General features: G+C 41.2%; 1 protein-coding gene across 15 annotated transcripts in view; it reads left to right on the top strand.

The window, feature by feature from the left end:
• GLIS1 (GLIS family zinc finger 1) overlaps positions 1-24,513 on the top strand; it is a 187,669-nt gene that overhangs the window by 35,085 nt on the left and 128,071 nt on the right. The gene's annotated exons all lie outside the window — the stretch shown is intronic.

The following is a 24,513-nucleotide window of genomic DNA, read 5'->3' as shown; positions in this document are numbered from 1 at the left end:
CCATGGACCCTGGGCAGTAACTTGGGCCTTACTGGGAAAGATTCCCATTCTTTGATGCTCTGATTCTTCAGCCAACTTCATTCTGTTTGATATAATTTTTAATCAAGTTTTCCTTTTAACTTGTAATGTAACAAGTCTCTAAATGTGTTACTATCCACCAAAGAGGGTTTCTTGGCAGGATTTCCAAACAAAAACAAAACAAAAAACCTCTATTCAGCCAAAATACTCTTTAAACGGATGAAGCAACAATTACTTGTGGCTTTGTGAAAATAGACTATATATTGTATATACTGCGGAGCAAGAGACCACGATGTGTGTAGTGATGATTTGAGGTATTGGGAAATTAAGTGATCCATCAGTATTGATGCTTGGTGCCAAGTATTAGTTCAGTGCTCCAATTTCCTATGCAATTGAAAGTGGGAGTAGGCTTTCACGAAAGAGGGTCTAGTGGTTAATGCACTGGGCTGGGCCCTGGGAGGTCTGGCTTTAATTCCCAACTCTCTCCAGGCTTGCTGTTCAACTGCGAACATGTTACTTGAACTCCCAGTGCCTCAGTTCTCCTTTTTCCCTCCCTCACCCACTTCTTCTGAAATTCCTTTGGGAGGAACTGTCTTTAAGCTTGTGTATGCTATCTAAACAAAGGGTACTGCATCTCAGTAGGGGCCTGGAGATACTTTGAGTATAGAAAGATTTGTAAGCGTTCTGGCAAATACAAAACTGTCATGTACACACGCATGTCAGGCAGGCTGAGTTATGAATGCAGTAACAGGGGAAAAATTAGCAGGCAGAAATGGCAACCGTTACAACTGCATGTTTTCATTTGGATATCTTGATTATGTGAATATATGGAGCAGCTGCTCCCATCCTGGTCCCTAGCAGTACTGTTCCACTTTTGCACAAGTTGGGATGCAGACATAGTTGAAGAACAAAGTTGTCCTTTCTTCTGTACACTCTGAGGCATAACACAGGGAGAGAGGTAGCTAGAGAGACCTGTGAACTTGAGGGAGAGTAGTACACAGTCCTGCAGCCTGCCCTGGATGGATTTCCTAACCCTCTTGGCTTCCGTCAATTGTAAAAGGCAGGAAGTCATAGCTACCATGATACTTCCCTAACTGTGCAGATTCATTGGTGTCTCTGGAGAACTCTGGAGATGGTGAGATAGTGTTTCCCTTGAAGTCTGACTTAATATTAGCAGTTGTGTTCAGTGGAAGTTGGGAGCTTGAATAATAAAGGCCTCTAGGTGGGTCAGTATTGAAGTTACTTCATCCGGGTTACTCCAGCCTCAGGTTCCTCAGCAGAGCCTGAAGCCTGGCAAGGAGCTCCCGGAGGCCCTGCCTGCTCTGCTTGCTGGAAGGTCTTGGTTTGAGGACAGTTGTGTTGGCCTGACAGGGGATGAATGTCCTTCCTGCCACCTTACATTCATTTAAAAGCAGAAAATGTTCTGTAATTCTGTAATAGTTGTTTCTGAGGATAAGCCGTATAACATTACCCAGTATGAGAGCACCAGTTCTGTGTCTATGCTAATTTTGGCTGTTGGAATAGGTAAGGAACCTTTTCCAGTCAGTGTCTGATTTAATACTGCAGCCTAATAAAGACAAACCTCCTCTCTGAACATGAGTGACACAACACAGATTAATTTTATTCAAACCAAGGGATTAGTTTTTGGAATGAAACTCTCATTTTGTCATGACAAAAATGGTGGCAATAACTAATTTGCAAAGCAGTGTTTCACTCTCAGCCTGTGGGAAGGCAGGATTGAGTGTCATGTTTTGTTCTCATTAGCAGAATGTTTTGTCATTGGACCTAGGCCTAAACAAGGCAGTGACAGGGGAGCTGTTTATGTGCAAGTAGGTTGGGCACGCATCACTGGCTGTGTGCATTTTGCAAGCTGGTTTTTACAGAGAGATTTGGCTGCTGGGGTCTGGCCCAAGTGCCATGGTCCTGGATCACAGCTATTTAAGATCACACCAGCAGACACCTTTGGGGCAAAGGAGATTAGCTTGTGTATGATTCCTTCCATTATGGAAGAGAGAGTGTTCTGCTTTGTTTTGTTTGTAACAATGGGTAATAAGATCTCTTGTTGTGACTTCTGTTTCTGGAGATCTGAATAGCAAGCAGTGACCATTCATGAAGATCATAAGAAATTATTTTAAGAATAACCTGACAATCTTAAACCAGACATGTTGTGTAAACAATTGATACTATGCTGGAGTGAGCTTTACTGGCCTACCATAAAGAGAACCTTTCTGCCCTATTGATGGACTTTTACTATAGATTATCAGATGAATCCTTGTCTCTGAAGTATAAAGAAATGTCCTGGTTAGACCCTCTGAGTGTTTGTTCTCCCTTCTACTGCTTGTGTTAGAGTTAAGTGGAGTTTTGACCCACAGAAGGCATGAAATAGCACAAAGAAGGAAAGGTATGGAAAGCAGCAGTTTTTTTGTTTGTTTGTTTTTACTTCTTGATAATTACAGGAATTCCTAGCTCTCATCTTTGTATTTCACTCAAATGCGTAAGCAAGTAAATATATAAGCCAAATGAAAAAAGGAATGTGACTCCAAGGTATCATGGGACTCTAAAGGTTGAGTGTGTGGTGATTATGGGAGCCCTACGTTTTTTAGAAGACTATTGTATCAGCATCCACAGTAATGCATTGAACCTCCTACTTGTATTTAAAAATAATAACTTGCAAATAAATACTTCAAATTATTGCTGACATACGGATGTAGAGTGGGAATAGAAGAAACGGCTGTTTTGCAGAGTAAACATTTGCAAGACCTTTTTTTCAGATGCAAATGCAGTATGTATACTTTTTTTGCCAACAAATGTCTTTAAGGTTTTAGAATAGAGTCAACATTATGTGATATCTTGATTTTCAGCCAGTATGATCTGGTCTGGTTCACAGACTCTTCCTGATGGACAAGAGTGCTACTGTTTGCTTATAGCTGTTGAAAGAATCATAGAATTGGAAAAAATACTTAATGATAGAACTTCCATCTGCTCGTTTGACACTGCAGTTAATGAATGTCTCATGTCCTGCCATCCAGAAAAGTGAAATTGGAAAATCTAACCTGAATGCTGTTATTTTTCACAAATAAAGCAAAAGCATTGTCTCATTTAGGACTGAATTTTCCCACCTTGACAGCCAAATATTGCAGAGGACTGTAGCCAGTTTACTCATGTAAATAACCAAGTAGACTGCTCCCTCCCCAAGTATTCAGTCTTCATCCTCATCTGAGATATGGACAGGTGTGTGAATACAGTGACATGTTTTGTGTCTGGTCTCAGTTTTGTCCCTGGAAAGCCCAGCTTTAAATCTGACCTTGCAGGAGAGAGACTCAGATTGAAGCTTTTTGAATTGAAGATGCCTTTTAGAAGAGGAGCGATCCACCTCCAGAAATCCCCAGAGGGTTGATTTTACAGATGGGTGAGGTGTCATAAACCAGATGATGTGAAATTTCTCCATTGCACTGTAGTTGTGTAAAGCCAGCAGTATCCACACGGTTACACTCAGTACATACTTTTTTGGGTGGTTGGAAACACCTGATCTGTACCTTGGGTAATGCCTGATTTAAACACATTCCAAACGGCAGGTTATGGCACCAACTCAGTCTGCAGCTAGGGATGTATAGACTGGGTTTTGGCAGGAACCGTCTAACTTTTGTCTGCAATATATAATGAGTCTTTATAGTGTTTAAGACACATAAATCTGATCTCCCCCAAAACTGTCTGTAGTTCATTTCCTCCAGGGTTGGGGGCAGGGGGAAATCCAGGTAAATGGAAGGACAATTTGAAGAAGAGAGAGATCCTGTGAAATCATTTGTGCATGAAATGTTGGATTTAAACAATGAAGTAGCTTCCTTTCCTATTCTATTTATCATTTTAATTGCTTAAAGCATATTTCTTAGAAATAGTCAAAATACAGACTCAGACGTATTTATATTTTATGCATCCCTGCTGTTACGTTTTTTTGGATGTAAAATGGATTGACAAAACCCATGGAGATGTTTATACAGAAAACATAGTATAATGAAAGTCTTACTGTGAATTTTGTGTTGATAGCATTTGTAATAAATCAGGAGAGTCAATTGCTTTACTCTGCTATACACACAGTAACTACTGTCACATTGCATGAAAACATTACTTATCTACTCACTGTAAAGATGCCAACTATCTCTGGATCAAACTGTGCTGAGCTATGAAGTCAGACTTCTTATAAGGAAGGAATACTTACAAATCATACAAATATATGTTCTGGTGATAAAGCCAAAGGTTTCTGACAAACTACTTTATGAGGATTTTTCTTATTTGTTGTTTTCTGTACTGAGAGGGAGGAGGGGAGCCAAGTCAGTTCCTTGAGTTGTTAATGTTGAAGTAGTTCCTTGGGGACACAGAGGGATCAAGCACTGTGTATCTTAAGCATTTACAGTTTGGCAAAGAGAATCAAGGAATCAGTCTAGGGGGATGTCCTACAGGGACAGAAATACTGGGTATGTAATGGATGCTCTTATTTCTAAAAGACTGGCCCTTTCTCAGGGTTTCCTCTGGTGTCAGGCTGAGCAGGGAATGAGGGACTCCAGACCAGTATTTCTAAACAAAAATGTCTTGAAAGGTGTTCTGATCTTAGCCTTGTGTAGTCATTGTGGCTTTGAAAACAGTAATACACGGCCTGTAGACCAAGTTGAGCATCTCAGTGCAAAATTTAGGCTGTTTGTAACTGCAGGTTTTGTAAGAACTGAAGCAATGTCCCTTTCATGGTATGTGTGAACTTTAAAGGCTTTAGCTCTAGAACCACTAGAGCCACAAATAACTTGAGCTTCTGGGGCCTTTAATCCCTTCAAAAAAAGGATTATGATTATAATTATAACCCGAAGTTGTAGTCAATTTCTTGATATGAGCTCTTCCAAAATACCTGTAAACTATAAGTCACCAGTTTTATTCTCATTTTCAAAACCACAAAACCCTGGAGAAGTAAGTGTGTCAGCCCGGACTGAGCTCAATTTTTAATATGATAGCGTTAAAACTGCACTTGATTATAGCACTGACAGCTGGTAACACCAAAATTAGCAGTTGTGCTGTTCTGGACTACAGCCTTGGCAGAGCCAGCTTAGGTACTGCTGAACGAGCTACAAGGACCTTCCTGTGAGCTTACAGTTGGCTTGCAGCAGAAGACTCTGAGTAATCGGGCAATTACAGCTGAAATCAGAATCAGCCACTTGAAGGCTTTTTTGTTTTTGCATTTCTGTTTTGTTTGGAGTTGTTATGTGAGTTTAAAGATCTTGAATAATTTTCTAAGCCTCTGCATTCAAATTGATTGAATACTGGGTGCTATAAAAACATTACTTCAGCACAGATACACTTAGACAACTCCCTTCTAATTTTCTTTAACTGTGTTTGGGCGCTCCAGCAATCTTTGGTGAAAAGCCATTGGATACAAACAAGTTGTAACTTTTATCCCAATTGGATGGCTGAAGGTGTTTCACGTCTTTGTGTAAGAAAGTGGCTTTCTCTAATAATATATCCAGGCCGTGCAGGGCTGTGAAAAGGTTGCTTGTTTACCATAGCCAGGACTCTCTTAATTCAGTGCCAAAAAGGGTATTAGGCTTTCCCATTTGAGCTGCTGTGCTGTTAATGCAGGATCTTTCACTGCACCTTTTACATCTTCCCAAGTTTCACATGTGCCAAGTTCTCAGAAGTGATTCCTCTTGCTGGATAGAGGACACAGAGGCAAGGTGATGTCTGCAGCAAATCCTTGCTTCACTCCTTTTGGGAATTCCCAAATAAGAGAAATGTTTTCTGAAATGTCTGTTTAGATAAAGGAAATTTCCTATGCAGTGAATAATAATGACTTACAGTTCCTCCTTCTGTAGTCAGGCTCTTGCAAAGATTGCCATTTTAACAGCACCCGTGCAGCATTATCCATACCACTGGATGTCCCTTAGATCCATGCACAACATTCTAATTATTGATGAGATTTCATCACAAGTATAGCAGGATCTGGCAAACTCTGTATGAGTGTTCATGTTGTCATCCACATACTGCAGACATAAAACCACTAGCTGTCTTTTGGAGAAATCCATTGTTTCATCATGCATAATTGTACAGCACTTTCCAGAAATTTTCTCAGAAGCATCCCTTATGAGTTATAGAGCCATAATTTCCATTATCTCATGTTGAGTAACTGGATTTGTGAATTTGTCTTGAGTCATTTTCAGCTACTTTGAAATATGAGGATCAGATTCCATTTGCAAACAAGACGGTTAAGATTGATTTCAACTTTATTCTTTGCTAAAGGGTGTATTTTCAGTTCCTTTCGTTTAGTGGTCTTGCAGTGCAAGCCTTTGTCAAGCAAGATAATATCTCCCACTTAGTGTTTTCATAAGGATCTTCCTGTTTTCTTTTTTCTTTAGAGAGCATTGAAAATTTAGCATTTCACCCACATGTTTGTGGTCTTCTGAACGGTATCAGCTGCTTAGCAATGATCTCAGATAGATTTTAAGATTGTTTTTTCTCCCAGCTGAAAACATGGATGGCATAACAGCTTCATCTGCAGTTAGTCAAAAGTGCAGTTCTTTGGTGCAAGCTGCACCAGTATAAGCCCTGTGTGCTGTGACCACCTTACAAACCAGAGAACTGTTAAAAATCCTCAAATTAGGGATCTGAGCACCCAGTCAAGTGAAGAAATAATGTTTTTCTTGATGAGCTGTAGATGGACTCTGATGTAGACAACATTGTATAGAACTTTAATCACCAAAAGCTGAATCTTGATGAAAGTTTGGTGGGTTTTTTTTTTTTTTTTTTTTTTTTTTTGTGCCCAACAGTCAGAAAGCTTAAGTGATTTTCATTTTGGTGTCTGGAAGTTACACTGTGTGATTTTGTGCTTGTTCAATCACCAGTGATACAGCACCATAGTGATTTGTTTATCCATTAGGTAATCCTGTCTGGAGAAATGAAAGTTTTATAGAACTACTGCAGCATTTGTAGAAGAAGAGCAATACCTTCCAACAGAAAACCAAAACATCTATAAGGGAAGCATGAAACCCTTTTACTTCATGGGTGTGGGGTTACAAGCTGCAGACAGTCACTAAAAAGATGATGGTCTCACCATGGGCTGGGTGGCCACTCCTCATGCAGAGGTAATTCTTGGAGCTTGGTGACAGAAGGGAAGAAATGGTCAGAGCAGAGGAAGTTGGCCAGACCTACAGCACACAGTGGGTATCCTTGGGAACACAGAGAACACAGAAAGTCATTTTTGAGAGAAGGAGGACAATAGTGTAGAAGACACAGGAGACAGGAACAGTAAACTTCAGCCAGGCTTAAGTGGAAAGGCCATGCTGGATTGTTCTTCCAGTCAGGAAAACAAGAGGCATCTAGACATGGTTGCAGAAAAGGCCCATCCACTCAGAAGGGTTTTTCAAGAGCGGTTGGCTCAATGGGAGAAGAAACAGCAGACACCATTGAAAACTTACTTATTTGAATTAAAGAAAACAGCAAAGTGCATATCCAAGGGACTGATCTTGGTGACGGTAATTCACAGAGAAAATGGTTGATCAGCTTTTCTACTAAAGCTGTCTCCTCCCATTGCCCTCCTTCACTCTTTCACATAGAAACAAGTGTCTGCACCCATGGCAAATCACACGCATCAACAGAAACACGTGAGGACCTCTGCAGCACTGCTCACTCAGGCAGAGCCTGAGTCCAGCTGTAGGAAAAATGCTTATGCACCCAACATGCCTTTTGTAGAATTTAGGAGCTGATGCTAGAAGGCTTTGTTGGCTGACTGCTTAAGTGTTCAGAGCTTGGAATTAGAGAAAAGCCAGGAAGAAATATGCTTTTGGAGTGCTTTCAGTGCACTTTGACTCTCTTGAGGTGCATAGTATCAATAGTGCAAGCTGCAGAATTCTTGCTCAGAACTGACTGTTCTATTGTATGAACTTTTTTATGCCTTGAAATGGCACATGCTGATCCCAGATGTTAGAAGTAATCAAAGCAATGTGACAACTAGAAAACTTAGTACCAAAAGGCACAATCTGATCTGCATTTTAAGTACCTTTTGAAAATGCAGACTCAGAGAATAAAAGTTCTAAAAAAAAATGAGGTATCTTTTCAAAGGTGTAGTTAAAAAAGTAAAGCTATAAAATTACAAATAGTTAAAAGATTAATGAGAGATTGATTTGTTTTATGTAGTTAATGCAAAAAGTATAATATTTTAAATATTTTTAACTGTGTATTGGCTAAAACTTTTACCTTGATGACTGTAGAAAAATGCAGATTTTCTGAGAACCAAAGGAGAAGAGTTCATCCTTTGAGAAGAAGACTTGTTCTCTGCTGACATACCTGTGTCATGACTTCCATAACACCCATGGTCCTGCAGTGGTAGATTGTATGGACACACTGTTGAAGTTGAAAATAGACCCTATTGATTGCAAAAATTGATACAGTTTTCCTACCTGTACTTAATAGGATTATTTTCCAGCAGAAAATTTCCAATTCAGCTGTTCATTTCTGCATCTCCTAATGTCATGATAGAGAGGCTTCTAATCTATATTTGTGATATCTCTAGATAACACAATGGTTTAGGCCTTTTTGTAAAAGGAGGCTGTAAAGATGTTTGTATGGAAGTCATGTTCTTTTCCTCTCTGAGATGTATGTCTCAGGAATACATTTTTAAGAAAAACTCTGGAATCTGGGTTCAGAACTTTTTTCTTTTTTTGCTGTAGTAAAGGCAAAGACAAGCCTTACCTAAAATTTTTCAGATGCTTTTAGGCTTCCAGAGAATTGATGTTAGATCCCAGATTGATTTGAGGTTGATGCAGACCAAATCCTTCTGTTAGTCTTCCACAAGACCAAGTGATTAGTAATGCTTTACTTCAGGGGATCATGGAAATATGGTTTAGGACTTGGTGTGTCCTCAGTGTGAGTGGGTCATGAAATGGTCCATGAAAAGGCTGTGCCTGTTCCATGTATGTTACAGTGCAAAATGAGGTGGGGTCTGATTTACAGCCAGCACAGCCATTTCTAGAGTATTTCCCCTGATCTGAAAGATGAATTCAGGGATGTCTCTGGCAGTAAACAGGACTGCCACTCACAATTACTTTTAGTAATAATAATTTTTAAATAAATTGGTGAGTAGAATTTTTCCTGATTTCTGTGTACCAAGGCAGAAGGTTTGACTGCAGCTTTACTTATTAGGAGGCAAGGCTGAGCTAGGTAAGAGATGATAGACTTGGAATTTACTTGGGAAGGAAAGACAGTAGAAAGCCTGACTCTTAGCACCATGAGATGACATGGTTGGGACTGTCACACACATACAGATAGCTCAGCCCTTGTAGATCAGTGTGAGAGCTTGATGCATCGAAGGGCAGAGAGTTTGTGGAATTATCACCTGCTTGGGAAGATTCCTCTTGGGGAAGAATTGGACACAATTTACTCTGATTTGAGACAGAGTTGTAAAGGTGACATCTTGGAGATCCTTCTAATCTCTTTTCCATGAGACAGATAAATTTGATTGATGCTCTCTGATGCATAAGCACCCATATTGGATTCAAGTTCAATATTCTCTATATTAATGAAAGTGGCAGCAAATGCTGAAGGAAGAGCAGGAGTCAAGCATGTAATCAAACTTCCTGCCACTAATAGTGTGCAGCCTGGAGACTTCTTGAATTAGTGCTTGTGTTTTATAGGCCTTCAGCTGTCCAGCTACCACAGTTTTTTCTAGTCCCTTTTTTGAACATATGCATTCACAATATCCTCTGATGGTTTTTCATAGCTTTGTTGTATTTTGGTGAAACTCCCCACTAAAAGCTGACCCATTGTGATTACACAGAAACTGCCATGTGATGTTTGCATTTGGTGCCTCCTCTCTTTTGCACCTTACAGGAACGTGAGTGGAGTGGTCCATAATCCATGTTAGCTGCTTAGTAGTATTTTACTGCTTAGATTGCACAACATTTAATGACATGTTAGTGAAGGAAATCTGTCATTTTGTGTCCTGAAGGAAACTTGTCACATGACTGAAATAATTTTGCTGGTATAAAACTCAAACTTGAGTTTTATAGCATGACCTTTAGGGTAGAATGAGATAATTTTAAAAGGCCATCATGCTCCAGGGAAGTCAAAATGGAATGAGAAGTGGGGGGGATCATTAAAAACATGAGTACTAAATTGTTCTTGCACTGTGTTGGGTTCAGATATTTGTCCTAACATCTGGCTTCTCTACCACTTTCATCTTAAATCTAAGCTGGATTTTCTTAGCAAACAAGCAACAAATTCATCACTGTGAGCTTTCCAAAAAGCTTTACAAGTTATTTTAAAGATCTTTTTGGATCTTTCATTTTTATTGCACAATAAGCTTCCATTCATGACTAAAGATGCCTGCTTGAGGTGTCAACAACTGTTTTTCTTTCCTGCATTTCAGCATATTCTGTGAAAACGGACCCAAAAAATTTATTAAATTAGATACACCAATAGAAATTGATTTTGAAATTGAGAAAAAAATAAATTATTATTCCTTCTGATACTCATACAGCTGTGAATACATCTTGATTCAATTTGTACGAAGCAGTGGGAAAACACTTTTTGAACAGTTTGAAAGCATTTAATAGTCCTGTGATGCACAGTTGATTTACAGTTGAGCTGTACTGGATTTCAGTGCCATGTGTCTGGAAGTTTGAAGGTATGATATGGAAAATTATTACCTTCCCTGTTATGCTGAGTAATTGCTCTCTAATGGACTCTTCCAGCTTTGAGACTGTTTTATTGCTTAAGGTAACTGTTAGCTGATGCCAGTTAATACAGCTGTGATTATTGACCAGCTCCTGGGAGGATAGTGTCTGTTCCCTGGGTGACAGGAGCCCTGTGTGCTCTATCCCTCCTAGCTTCTAAACAGCTCAGAAAATGGGGAAAGGGGAAAAAAGAAAAAGAAAAAGCCCTTTTCCTTTAGGAGTGATAACTCTGGATAGCAGAAATAAAGGCTTTGTCGAAGTGGTTTGGACCATTGATCCATCTAATCGAGAGCCCCATCTCAGCCCGCAGTGATCCTGGATATCTCAGAGGAGGTGCTGCAGTGCTGTGCTTATGGGGTGGTTCCTTTCTGCTGAAGTCTTGTTGATCATCTTGTGATACAAGGAGGTGAGAATTATTCATTCCCTGGTTACCTTCATAGCATTCATCATGTAGCTTGGTCACCTTCTGTTATCTCTGGGTTTGAGATAAAGTTGCAAATCTCTGTGGGACCTCTTATTCTGAGGTACATTCTCTGCCTTGCTTATGTCGGCTGTCCCCTTGTTTGTACAGTGTCCATTTTGGCTGGAGTTTAACTTCAATCCCGAGAGCGTAGCCATGGATACACTGAACAGAGATTTTTTGCAATTTCCATTTGTTTGCAGCCCTTGAGTGCTCTTCCATTGAGTTTGTAGCATGGGCATGTGCCATCCTAGGTTCCATGGACTGAAACAGTCCGTAGAACATAATCAAAAGGAATAATGTTAGGTACTTAACAAAGGAATGGTTTTGGGGGCAAATCACACTTTTTTCCTGTCTGGCAGTAGAGCCTGTTTACCAGCCACACTTGCTGGAAAATCATGGGTGCAGTTTGTGGCACTGGCAGAGTACATGGGAAAATTGGGCCTTGGATGAACAAGTACCCATCTGAATAGGTACTTCATTCAGTCAGGCATGCTTTTGTGTATTTATTCCATTCATACCTTATCCACCCTGATCCTTGTATTTTGTTTTAGTCTGAGTGAGGAGCCAGATTGTTTCAGGTTGAAACTTCATGGGAAGAGAAAGGAAATATTTTAAATAATTGAGAAATAAGGTTGCTGCAGCTAGGCTATGAATTACTGAATATTGTATCAAGTCCTGAAAGAAAGTAGAATATACTCAGACTTCTAAAATCACACAGAAGCATCTGGAAGAGGAGCTTGATTTCTTCATAAGGTGCTGGGCAGCTGTTGAGGGCAGGTGGCAGTGAAAATTTTGGACATCAGTAAAAAGCTGAGCTCTTAAAAACACTGTCATTATCCATATGTTTGAACTTGAGCAGTTCTGAGCTTGGCAAAAAGTAATTAAAAGGCTTTTGGCCCCACTTGTTCCCAGTTCTTTTCCAGGACATTCTGCCCAGTTAAAAAGAGGGGGGACATGTCTGAGGTTTCCTGAAGTGCTGCTGGCTGTTTAGGTGTGCAGACATGTTGAGGGAAGTATTACAGGACATGGAATCAGCTTGTCCCACTCTGGGCATATCAGACTTACTGTGAGTTAATGTTCATGTACTGGCTGGTGTGCAGGCACACACTGGGGATAATCACAGGTGACCTTTTTCTGAATAAATGAAAGAGGAGCCAGTAATTCTTCTGTAAAGGTACATAACTGCCCAGGGGCCTTTGTTGTGGGTTATCCATGTTCTGTGTGTAAGACTTTGTCTCCTGGATAACTTAATCTGCACCAAGGGAATTCAGTGGCCTTCCTTAGAGGAAAATACAAGTGATGTTCAGGTTGGGAGGCAAAGAAATGGGACTACAGGGAGGGAGCTGCATCATGCCAAATGACAAAAAGAAAATGATGTTTTGAAGTAGGGTGGTTCACATCTATAGAGTGATGGTGAGAACAGAGGGGAGTCTAGGGGGAGGGCAAGGCTGTCACTGAATGATCCAAGCCATAGGAGACCTGTCTAGTTAACAGAGCAGTAAATCTGAGCTTTCCTGTGTATATTTATTTTCACATCACAATCTGTTTGAGCAAGAAAAGCACATTCTAATTGCACTCTAAACAAGGATTTCTCCTTCAGCATTTTACAGCTGTTTCTTGTATGCAGTGCCAAGCTGATCTTGGTGATGAGATGTTCTAGCACAGCGTGGACATGAGCCCAGTGGGCAGATGTTTCTTCTGCTGCGTTTTCATTCACTGTTTCAAGGGGCAGTTGAGAGACTGTTTTATTCCTTCATAAAGGTTTATAATTCATGAAGCCCATTACTGTGTACAGAGCCGCACATCTGGCATAAAGCACTCTGGTGGCCCAAAGAATGTGCTCGCAAGAAATAAGATGCTTTTGTAGTAAATTCTGCAGTCTGACTGGAATTAACTTCATTTAAGACTAAAGAGCAAAGATAGTAGATAAGATAATGGCTGCTGGAAAGGTGATACCGGGAGCTGAGTTGAGTTACAGTACCTGTGACATCTCAGAGCAGCGCGAAAAGGCTGGAAAGCTGCTGCATGCAGTTATCAGATCATGTACACAGCGACCTAAGGATTTGATCCCGGGGGTTCGGGTAATGAGGACAGCGTGAGCAGCAGAGCAAGGGCCGTTCGTTCCCTGTGGCAGAACGTGGGTAGAAAACCAACCTTTTATTCATTTTTCCTGTCGGTGGCTCCGGGACGGCACGGCCACCGCGGCACGGCGCTGCTCTCGGGCTGCTGCACGGCCTCCGCCCCAGGAGCGTCCCTGCCGGCAGCAGCGCCGCACCGAGACGCGCCCGGCTCCCGCTCCTCTTCATTCATTCTGCCAGCTGCGCAGAAAGCAAAACTCTTCCCCTTTAGATGCCTGCTGCAAAACGTGCCTTTGAAAACTGTAGCCTCTGTTTATTAATTTAAAACAAGCAAAATGAGCCGGTGATTGTGGAGATAAAAATATTCCAGTTGAATAATCAAATGTACGGTAAAGTCCCTCTGGACTTACACATCTTACGAGTGACATCCCAGCTAAATTTAGACTTTCAAATTAAAACCGTTTCTGCTGAAGGGCCGGATCTGTAGGCATGTTCTGCAGTTAATGGTAAGACAAAAGGTATTTCCCAAAGGTTAATTCAGACACCTAAGAGCTGAAGTTGTGGGTGTCTCTCCTGACTTTCGTAAAAGGCTCTTGTGCTCCCAGATTAGAATGAGTGCAAGACTGAATTTAAGTGTAAAGTTTAGGATAGGCTGTAGTGAATTGAGGCACAGATTTTGATTAGCTTTCAAAGGAGGTGAAGCGAGGCTGGTACTTTTTGGCACAAAGGGAGAGTGGCACAAATGGAGAATCTCTATAAAGGCTGACAGTAGGTACACATTAATCAGAACTACTCCAAAAATTGTTTCTCTTAAATGGAACAGTACAAATCCTGCTGACTTTTAATGGACCTTATATTCCAATTCCTTCCATGATCCACTGCCCACAGTACACCACAGTCCCTGTATTTGTGAAATATCCTCTTGATTAGCTGGTTACTGCAGAGTGTTTGGGAGAGCCTTGCTGACTTGGTAAGAATCCGTACCAAGCAGGTGAATGACAGCTCAGGGGAGGGATGAGTTTGATGTTGCATTTATCTTGGGAAGCGGCAGCACTTGGAGATTCACAGTCAAGCTGCATTGCTGGTTATATTGAAATTTTCATCTCATAACAGGCATACAAGTCTGCATGCTTTTCCTCACCTCTCTAGGAAAAATGGGGATTCTTATCAGAATGTGACAGGAGATCCCCAGTGGAAGCTTTGGAGTATTGATTAATAGAGAGCAAAAATGACACAGTTATTTTAATAGGTTTTCATCAAAATCGTATCAGGGACATCATGCTTTCCATTGGAGGAATTGTAAGAATCTAGCCTAGAGAAGACCAGAGGGGAAAGAAAACACACTTCAGTGGAGTCAGTCATAACTCCAATTGATGGTTGTAGAAAAGCATCCCAAACAAAGTATTTTCCTGCTTTGCATATTTTCAAGTTCCCACACCAGTTACCTACTAATCTGTTTCATATATAAAATTGTAAGGTAAAAATCTCTCTTCATTTGCTCTCATAGCATGCACTGTTTTTATTCTATTTATTCAGTTAGAGTGAGAACAGAATGTGGCTGTTCCATTCTGGAACAATCGGTGTTCTCTATTTCAGCCTTGTAAGTTCTCATTTAGCTTTATTTAAATATTATAATTTTCTTCTCCTTCTCTGAAAAAATGGGGAAAAAAAGTTCTTTTAAAACTTTGACTCACACCCAAGGGCTTTGTAAAACTGGAATGTGCAATTAACATAAAACCAATTCTTCGGTATCTGAAATTGTGGGGGAAAAGGCAGAACTGATTCTTGATGCCTCTCTTGTGCAACCCAGCATTCCTTCAGAGTAGAAAGATTCCAGTATTAGTGGAAAGCGTTTTTGTAAGACATCTCAGTCCGTGCCAGCACGGCATGTAATGCACACCAAGCAGCCAGCTCATGAAGAAAAACATGTTTACAGAAACTGAAATGACTTCTTTGTTGTTTACTCGTGCAGAGGAGAATGGCGTCAGGAGTACTTCGAGAGAGAATCTTGCTTTTAAATTGCCACTGAACCAGCACCGCAGTGTGACCAGGCAGAATTTCTGTGACCTTGAGGTGGTTCCAGGGGCTGCTGAGCACATGCCCCATCAAACAGTTATGTGTGGCACAGAGAGGGGCATTGTCATCAAAGACGGCTGTAGGCTGGACTTAACCCTGCCCTGTCACCCCAGGGAGAGTGACTCAGTGCTCAGTCACAGCAAACCCTGCTCATAACATCACCCACCTCCACAGCACTGCCGGACTCTGCCATCTTCCATCTGCCATCTGTGCTGATGGATCCAGCTCAGCAGTTCAGAGCTCCAGCATGTGATCGAGATCATCAGTAATGTGTGAAGGTTTAAATGGAACTGTGCTGCTTGTGCTGGTTCATGCTGACCTTCGAACAGCACATAATAGAAATCTTCCTCCCGGTTATAGGATTTTGGAATTCCTCTGGTTATTTCCTGTTCACTTTTATCTGCTCCCCTCTAGGGATCTGTAATTGCCTCTGATTTTTTTACCTCTGATAGATATGTATCATCAGTACTTGTTAAAGGTGGGGTTTGTTTTGTTTTGTTTTCCCTAAAGAGCAATTTGTAAATGCATGCAGTGGATGTGTCTTTTGGCTCCAGGCTTGAGATCCTGGAGATCCCACCCACTGTGGGCACAGGCACTCTTGCAGCTCAGTTCACCCGGGTGTGGGAAGTGTTTTGAGTATTGCCTATGCAGTCAATCAAATAAGTTATTTGTATCCTTCTTTTTCCAGTAATAGCTGTGTGTTTACCAGGATTAACAATGCCCACACATGTGCTCACAGTACCTGAGCAGGGGGCAGTTTGAGGCAGGACAAGGAAAAAACCTGGCAAAATCAAAACCACTGTCTGTAGAGGATGGTTTTACCTTCACCTTTCCTGGTAGAATAGCTGTACTACTGGGCTTCTAGGTAGATGCTGAAGGGGTTGTCACCATGAGCAACATTAGTGGAAGGTATTTGTGTTGTGACTGCGCAGCCAGCACAGCTGAGTGAGTAATTTCTGTGAAGAGCACTACAGAAGTATGCCCCCTTTTTTTTTCCCCCTTTTTTTTTTCCCCCCCCTTTTTTTTTTTTCTACAAGGAGCAGGGAATGGGGAGAGGGGTGATTCACACATGAGTTAGACATCACTTACAGTAACTGTGTTGCCCTTGAAGAGCTTAATCAGACAATTCTGCAAACACAGCAGAGCTCTTGTAGGGCTTGTCATGGTTTTTAGGTCCTTATCCTTTCATTTTCTTTCTGCTCCTGGGTGGTACTTCTTGTCTTTGCTCCACTAGATTTTCTCCCATTTTAGCAATAGCATTCTGTACTCTTCAAAGCATCTTGTATTGCAGGCTCTCCTGGTTCATTTTCAACTTTACATCGTGGCATGAAGTTACCCCTGTTTGCAGTTTGCTCAGAGGCACTGAGTCAACTTTGTCAACTCCTGTTGATCCTTATATACAGGAGTGTCTCTATCCTAAATTCTGCCAGAGAAGAGTTGTTTGACTAAATGCTCCTTCTGCCACTGTGGGGTTTGTCTGTACTGCAGATTTACTAGTGATTTCTCCATATGGTCAAGGATTGTATTTTCTGGAGAAACTTCTGTGTAGCTGATAGATCTCTCTTATCAGACTGTATTTTCTGGCTTCCTGTCCTTAATTTCATCCTGTGCACTTACACTCCTTTTACACTGCTTCCCTTTTTAAACAACAGATAACAGTGTGTTCTGTAGGATCGTTGCTGTCCACTTGCCTTCCTCCCTCCAACCACTTTCCTTGGATGCATCTCCCATTCTTTCTCCTCAGATTAATGAAATTTTGCTTTTCGAGACCTGATGTCAGTTTTTCACTTTCCAGCCTTTCCTCTCCATACTTACTGTTTCTCTGACTAGTTGGAGAGATCCCCTCGTTCTCCTGGTGTCAGCTCTGAGGGCAGGAGCTATTCTGGGGATTTCTCTTCTTCAGCAGTGTGAGATGGGTGACTGGATAACCATTGCCACATAGCTGTCTTGTGCTGCCCTCAGCATGGCCTGGAGACAGACTGGGACAAAGAAACTGCAGGGATAAGATAGCTAGGGAACGTGGGGGTGAGTCACATGGGATCAGAAGTGTGACACAAATCAGTGTTGCAGCAGTAGCAACTGCTTCATCCTCAAAAGCTGATGGCTCTGTGGGAAGCAGATTGCCTATGACTCAGCTGGCTTTGCTGACTCCTGCACAAGTTTGAATGAAGCCCAGGCTGACCCCAGAGGTCTGCAGTGAGTTCATCCTCTTGATGCACACAGCTGGGAGATGTCTGATCCTGTCTCCAGTTACAGTACTGGCAGGAGTTAAGATTGCTACCCAGGCTCAGAGCTGAGCATAGGAGAAGGAGTCTTCCAAGGCTCACTGTGGAATGGTGCTTCAGAGGAATAAATTAAAGGGTAATGAGGATCTCTGAGATCTTCTTATCTCTTAGAGTGAATTATACTACTAAAAACAAAGGATAGTTTTCTTGAGGTGTTTAATAGCCCTGAGAGGTTCTGACAGCCGCAGCTGCCCTGCAGTGTGTTCCTTGGATATAGAGCAGCTACTGAGACTGTGAGCGAAGCTCACACTCCACTTCTTTTCCCTTCCTCCACCTTGCCCCATTTCTCCTGCCTTTCTGTTTGAGCACTGTGTACAAAATCAGTGTGTGTCTGTTTCTGGAACTAAGGAGCCATGACTTCTGTGACTGTTGTTGGACACTGCTGCTAATATGTCACATCAATAGAGTGGCTCTTTTCCTTGCCTGAAACTTTTACTGATGGCATCGCTGTGAAAAGTAGCATGAAATGGATGTTGGACCAAAACATAAAAATGAACACATGGGGTGGTGTTGAGCCAGTTAATGGGACTTAATATTTGGCAGTATCATGGTTTGATGAAGTATTGAAGAACAGGCATGCAGTTATTTTAGTGTGGTTGTAAGGAAAGTGCGTCTTGTCCAAGAAATCTGATGTCAGATTTCCTTGAGGTTATGAGGTTAATGGATTGAGGTTTTCTTAAAAAAACCCTCAAACAATCAGAAACCATAAAACCCCCAACACACATTATGTGATATTGCTGAAACATTTGCTCAACAGATAAAAGTGCTGGCTCGGAGTAACTGACAGTAGCAAGTCCAAAGCAGGTGGATCCAGTGGGTTTGTGTATGCAGTGATCAAGCCTTTTAACACTTGAGACTGGAACTCCTGAACCATTGCTGATAGAACTTTCTGCAGGATGTGAAGGTGTTTTCAGTGCTGTATAATGACAAGAGCAGAGTAGTGTGACAGGTACATTTTCAGTTGTTTGACAAGTTGGAACCCATTGAGAAAAAATTATTTTAGCACAGCTTGGTATTGTACACTGCTGGGGCAGTAGGAGAGACAGCTTGTCCTGGCAAGCTTGAATTGTTGAGGTGATTCTGAGTTCTGGGCATCAGTGGCAGTACATACACTGAGGTGTTACAGAGTTTTGTGCTGCTCCCAGTAGAGCATTACAGGTTGGAAAAAGTGCATTAAAGAGGAAGAAACCTTACTGGACATGAGCGCTTCACCTTCCAGCTTATTGGAAAAGTTGAGTGACTTTTAGCTCTGTACATTAAAGGATTTGTAATGCAGCAGAAAAAAAAGCATAGTAAAAACTGGGGGCTGGAAACTGAATTCAAACAAAAAAGTAATAAATTGTTAATAAGAGATGTAATATATGGAATATATGAAGGCGCTTGTTCTCCTGAAATCAAGAGTGGATACTTTTTTGGCAGTTGTGTTCAGCTAGAGTGTGAGTTTACAGGATCAGAGTAACTGAGAGAAGTTCAGGGTCAGGCAATGGGATTCAGTAGATCCAGCACTCTTTTAAAAAACATGTCTTGAAAAATTGTATCACCTAAAGCACAGGGTCAGGCTCAGAGCCAGTTTTCTCTCCTGGATGCTAAAGGCAGATGTTAATCATATCACATTCCTGCTAACTTTCACCAGATTTTCTTTGTCATCCTTAAAAGGGTCTGATTTTGCTCAGTGGGAGGGTTTTCATTGGCTTCAGTGAAGATGAGTGAGTCAAAATAGCATTACTTTTACTCCCAGATCAGTGCTTTGGTTCAGTAGTGTTCAGATATCAAGTGTGAGGGATTCACTAACACCTTTTTATACAGGCATCCCTTTTGATGCACTTTTAAAGCACTGGAATATAGTTACTTGACAGATTATCCTTCCAAGGGCTGACACAGAAATTAGAATTTTGATATTGCGTTTTCTATTGTCATTTGGTAACAATTGCAATAAATTCGATGTATTTCTACCCATATAAATTTACTGAAAGATCAGAATCAGACTTGTTTATATTTTCATGATTGAGTCATAATTGCTTTCATGTTTTCACTGTTCTTTCCACGGATATCTCCTTGAACTTTTGAGTTTGAAGAATTATTTTGAAAAAAGGAAATGTGGAGAGAAGGGTGAGGATAAAGACAGAGGGAGAGAAAGCCTGACTGCAAGGCAGATTGTTTTCCAGGCTCTCACAGCTATATTAAAAGTACCTGGAGGCAAGTTAAAGAAGAGGTATTCCTAGCCCCAGCACAGAACTTACTATTGCTCATAAAATCAGCATAGCTGGTGGTGTCTAACAATATCCTTGGGCAGCTCATGCTTGAGCAATTCACCAAATGAATTGTAGAATAAGTTATCCACACTGGCTGTCTCCTTCTGCCCGGAGGAGAGACTGCCAAATCCTCATCAGGGCCCAAAAGCTGCCTTTACTACCTGTGTCCCAGTGACTGGGAGAGGAGATGGTATTTAATTTGAAAATAGTTTGTGTTTGTTTTGTGTGCTGTTAGACAAGTATCGTTTGCAGGCCTCAGCCAGGATCTCTGCTTCCCGTTGGCTGCGCGTGCAGAATTCCCATGGAAGCTGATGGATGTGCTGTGGAAGAGGCCGGGGAGGGCTTTGTGGGTCGGTGCAGAGAGCAAAGGGGCTGCCAGGTTTCTGTCTGTTGTGTGTGTACAACACAATCTGTGGCCAGCACGCAGCCTCTGCCTGCCATGAGGGCCAGCAGGAAGGCTCTGCTGCCTGTCTTGTCCTAGCAGGAGCTGTGGTAGGGAATGGAGGGGAGGGAAGGAGCTCAGTTCCTCTGGGTGGTCAGAGGAAAGGAGGACATGGGGCAGTGAGTGGTACCTAATGGGATACCCATTTGTAGCCTCAAACCTTCTCCTTGCTCTCCTCAGCAAGGTCTTCCCATGCTTCCTGATGTTGTTAAGCTGCTTGGTAACATTTCTTTCTCCAGCTAACCACAGTGCCCACAACTGGAGGGTAAGTAATTAATTTGTGTATTGACACAAATAATAATAATCCTGAAAATTTGAACAAAACAAAAACAAGTGGTAGCAGAAATGTAATGTGTGAATGCTGTCCTTCAAAATTGCCTGGTCACCTGGATTTGAGGCAAAGCAAAAGGAAAGAAGATGGCTGTTCTGTTTCTTGTGGTGCAGGTGAGATTTGTCTGATATGAGACCCAGCCTTTCTAACCACAAGTTGCCACAGAGTTTTATAGCAGACACAGAGAGAAGTACACATTCCTGGTGTTTCAGTGATTTCCAGATTTAGTCCAGCCACCAATATGTAGTTGGTCTCTTTGGCATGGAAACTTCATTTTCCTATCTTCCTCATCATATAAGTTTGAAGCATGTCTAGTTTGTCCAGCCTTCATCTGTAGGTTGCCATGTGTGTAGCATCTTTTTTTTTTTTTTTAAAGGACATGAAAGGATTAAGTTTGCTGTTAAATCCCAAAAAAGATGGACAAATTCTGTTGTTGAAAAAATTAAATTATGATAATACAAATATTTCTCAAGTCTAGTTTTTTGATACAGTGACAAAAAATTTGAGTCAATCCGTTTAATTACACTTAACAAATCAGTGCACAGTGGGATGTAGTGCAAAATTAAACAAGCTACAGTGTTATGGACAACCTAGAAATGCATTCCTCAGTGTCAGAGCCATCCACTGGTTCCTCCAACCTATTTTTTAACCACATAAGATTTAATTGTTGCAAATGGAATACTTGTTCTACAGAAGTCCAATAAATCTGCAGTCTGTCTTCCCAGTAATCAATCACAGATTGTGAATTGCATGAGGAAAAATCTATAAGATATGTTCTTCATGTCTAGTACGTTGGGTTATTTTCATGTCTTGTGGTTTGAATTTGGCCACTGTCATTTTAGAGGAATTTCCTGCCATCTGCGTTCAATTGAATTTTCTCACAGATTTGGGCTTGCTTGTAAATACTGGGATCTGGCAAAAGGAGTATCTTTGTTCTTCAGGGGCATATTCAAAAACCGTTAACATGGTGTTGGCAATGTGCTGGGTTAGGAAAGATCCAGGAGATAAAAAAGGTATAAATTCCCCCCTGCTCCTAACAGCTGATGATTTATCTGTGAAGGAAAAAGAACAACGAGTGCATGAGTGTGTGGTAGAGTTTTATCTCAAGCTATCATAGTATTTCATATTTTGCTTATTATTAGGGTGTTGGTCTGACTGTCTGCTTGTGACCACGTACACAGGCAGCAGGCTGAGAGTAGCCAAAATATTACAGCAAATTCCTGGGGGATCTCAGTGCACGGTCCCAAACAGATTGGGAGTTGGTTTACCACCAGCTCTAATTTGTGTTTTGGCTGCTTATTTTGCATCGAGTTAATATCCAAACAGTGATACTGGCATATGTAGATTCTTAGAAATCACACATACCTTGGGGCAAAGGGGCTACTCTATCTTCAGTTTAACATATCAGCTGCAGTGTTACAAAATTCAAGGTAATCTCATCATCCTAATTGGAAGCTGGAGAGAGTCCTCTGCATTCCTTCCTGAGAGTGTGTATAATCAAATAAAAAAAAAAAAATCCAACCATTGAGGATCAAGTTTAAACCAACAAAATCAAAACAATTCAGAAGGGAGTTTATTGCTGTCTTGAGCTTAACCTCTCAATGAGAAATAGCAGAAAAAATGGATTTACATGTGTTCTCAACTGTGTTACTCGCTAGAGATGGAAGAGATGTCCCAGCTCAGAAGGAACCTGCTTCAATTTATCTTATTTTGCATATTTTAGTTTGTCAGACTTTTATGTTTGGGTATAAATCAAGGGCAGTTCCAGCCAGTGAAAACGATGGCAAGGGCTTCTAGATTTATCATGTCTCTGGTTGCTTAACAGCTTATTCCGTTTGTGGAGGGAAAGATGTGTTTTCTGACTGCTGGTTTCTCAAACTAACTTTAGTTTTTAGGAATGGGTTACTTCACCCTGTATGTCACTGGGCCAAGATTAGATCTTCCCCAGCTCCTTTACACTTGAATTGTGCATTTAAATATGTGCAACTGCCTGGGGTTCAGCACAGTGATCTGTTGATAATGCAGCAGAGGGAATCCTGCTTCTGCTGCCTTAGTTCGGCAGGAAAGAGAGAAACAAGTGTTTTGGCCAGCAGTGTCCTAGGAGTCTCTCAGTGTTGTTTAGCCTTTGGTTTCTGTAGCAAGTGTTTTCCAAATTCTGTCAGTACCTGACAGCAGTCTCGTCTAAGATGTTAAACATCAGCTCAGCCCAGGCAGCCAGAGGGTGTCATTTTTGCATAATTTATTTTTCAGAAGAGCTGCAGCATGAGAATCAACGAGTTGTTTTCAGCATTGCATTTTCCATGGTCTGGAAATAGTGAGTGCCTGTGAGGCACCGACTTGCTCCTTGCATTAGCCTCGGACATACTCGAAACTCCCAGGCTTTGTCACTGCAGCCTCTGCTGTGCCCAGGGATGCTGAGAGCTGGGGAGAGGAAAGCAGTTTATTCTCACCGGCATGAGCAGCTGCACTTGTGTTTCTGTCTCTGGCTGCTTTCATGATGGGCAGCTTTAGCAGCAAGGAGCAGTGTTTGCCCCGGATACACGGGGGGATTGCTGCTTCACATGAATCCCGGGGAATATTTGCACTCCTGCTCCAGGCACACTGGCAGTGAGTAAATGGGCATAGTTCAGCTGGAGCAGGGTGGTGCTGTGTGGTTCTGCCTTTTGGGGTGCCAGTGTGTCACCCTGGCTGCCATGGACCTGTTCACTGCCAGGGAGGAACCTCTCTCATGGAATATTCCCCCAAGGTTCACATATGTCTTAGGTTATCTTTCCAAAGATTCCAAATCTCAGCAATATTATGGAGGGATTATCCAGTTCTTGTTGGGCATACTTTTCTTTCCTCTCCCTGTTTCCTTATTTTTTTATATTAGTCTTCCTATCATAACATTAGTATAGATATTTGTAATTGTTGAGGGTATTTCCAATGATGTAACTGTTTCAATTAAGTTTTAATACATCAGGCAGCACTATTCTGGCTTCATTAAGGAGCTGAGGCTGTTTCTTTATGAATAAATACATGTTTATTCACTACTTCTATTTTTTTATACAGCATGAATATATTATCAAAGATAACCTATTTGATCTTGACAGCAAAGCCCAGGGTAATCTGGAAACATCTTCCAACTTTAAGACATGAATCTGAGAGAGAGAGGCTCCTTTATTTAAGTAAAGTTTCCAAGATTCTCTGGATCACCAGTTTAATTTGCTTGTTTACCAAACAAAGGGTTGCATTTTACACAAGCCAAATGAGCCTGGCACCGCAAATAAAAAACAGATTACATTCATTGCCATTAGTCACTCAGACTTAAAGGGCAGCTCCTCCCTGAAAAGCAGCTCTGAAAACGGCATTGAAGATTTTCATGGGTTTTGTCCCATAGTATTTCCAGAGCATAAACACTAAAGCAATACTTCTATTTTCATGTGTCAGCCTTGCACAAATTAATTTTGTTGATTGACCTTCTACTAATAAAGTGTTTCACATTTGACAAGCCTGTCTCCTGTTCAGTTTTGCAGTTCACTCTGTGTAGGTTTTGTCCCTGATTATTCTGCAGCAAATTTGGGTTCTGTTGTAGTCAAGAACTGAAACTCCTTATTTCTTAATGATTTTTTTTTTTTTTTAAGTGGGTAAATGATAGAAAGGATAATTCTTCAGCATTTTCTTCCAGTGATTAGATCACATCATGTCCTGAATGAATCCTGTTGTTTGCTCCAGTGTTCCTCTGCTTTGGGTATAATATTTCTTGCTTTGTCTTCAGGAAATTTGATAATTTGCTTTGTCCTTGATCCTTTGTCACTTTATCACTTTATCCTGTTATCCCTTGGTTCCCTCTGTTGCACCTTCACACATTATGTCATTTTCC

Source organism: Cyanistes caeruleus, chromosome 9 (assembly GCF_971803275.1).
Source record: "Cyanistes caeruleus chromosome 9, bCyaCae1.hap1.1, whole genome shotgun sequence".
Classification (NCBI taxonomy): domain Eukaryota; kingdom Metazoa; phylum Chordata; class Aves; order Passeriformes; family Paridae; genus Cyanistes; species Cyanistes caeruleus.
Note: the sequence above shows the minus strand (reverse complement) of the source record. Positions and strands in the feature narration are given on the sequence as shown.